We start from the raw sequence: 1,204 nt of genomic DNA, 5'->3' as shown, positions 1-1,204 counted from the left end.
CCGTAGACGGTTTCTTGGAGATCGGTTGCATTTTTGTAGCCCAACTCTTGTAGCAACGCATCCTCCCCAATGGGAATGGCTTCGTTATTCAAGGACATTTGGCTAGTTTTCTGTGCAAGAATATTATCTATAGTACCGACTGCCTGGCCGTTCGCAAGCGTTGTATTACTACCGCTTACTGAATCCGACTCTGACAGTTTCCTTCTGATGAATGATAACATAATCAATGCGAGTGAATGAACTAATACCACTTAAGCTAATGGCCAAAGTGCCACTCGGCTGTTGTTACTTCTTTCACTGTTTTGTTTTAAAAGTGTTGTGTCGCCAGCGCCTTATGTAATTTTAATACTGTAAAAGTTATGATCAAAACATATCCGCTGACTTATTTACTTATATTTACCTTGGAATACGCAATATTTCGAGACCTTTACCAACTTTTGCCTAAATTGTGGTTATTTATCAAAATATTTGTGTTTTGTGTTGTTAAAAAACATCTGTTGTACCAAATGTCACAGCAAAACAAAAAAGCGATGTCGATGGCCACCACAACAGAAGCGAACAATGAATGTCAGAATAGGGATAGATCACAAAACTTCCACTGGAATTTACTACCGGACGTCACTGGAATGTACCGGACGTCACTGGAATGCACTACCGGAAGTATAGGGTGATAGACACTGGTTTCACCCTGTTGCATTTGGACCCAACCGATATTTGGTCCCATATAATATCCCATTCCTTGTATGGTGAGTGCTCTCTCACATTCTCACCACATTCTTACATTGAGGAAAAATCCCAAACCGATTGGCGCTAGCGCAGTTAACGGTAATTTTAGTTAAAACGGTTGAAAAATCAATCGTTATTTCAGTTACTACGTACTTGTTTCCTAAAATTTAATAAAGTTTTCAAATGGCTACAAGGGGATGAATTGCAAGGGCATTTCAGCTGTCAGTAAAAGGGTTTTTTTTTTAATCTCGCAGCCTTTTTATGTTGCGTTCAACGCAAGTTCAATGAATATTTTAGTATTAAAAAAGTTTAAAACCAGGTCCATTCATTTTAACTACTGTCAGGCTAGGAAGGATAGCTAATCAACATTTGCGATGTAGGATTCTCTGGAGGTTGTGGAATTGCCGTCATATTAAAAGCTAAATTTTTGTATATCCGGATATTCGAATGTCTGATTAAAAATCCTGATACATATCTA

General features: G+C 38.2%; 1 protein-coding gene across 1 annotated transcript in view; it reads right to left on the bottom strand.

Moving 5' to 3' along the window:
* LOC118742493 (MIP18 family protein galla-1) overlaps positions 1-520 on the bottom strand; it is a gene marked incomplete at its 3' end in the record, with an annotated part of 3,726 nt that extends 3,206 nt beyond the window's left edge. Inside the window, 1 exon segment of the mRNA XM_036474615.1 lies at positions 401-520.
* Between the last annotated feature and the right edge of the window lie 684 nt (positions 521-1,204).

This window comes from Rhagoletis pomonella, unplaced genomic scaffold, assembly GCF_013731165.1.
Source record: "Rhagoletis pomonella isolate Grant_MI unplaced genomic scaffold, Rhpom_1.0 Rhpom_scaffold_00007, whole genome shotgun sequence".
NCBI lineage: Eukaryota > Metazoa > Arthropoda > Insecta > Diptera > Tephritidae > Rhagoletis > Rhagoletis pomonella.
This window is presented reverse-complemented; position numbering and strand designations above follow the sequence as displayed.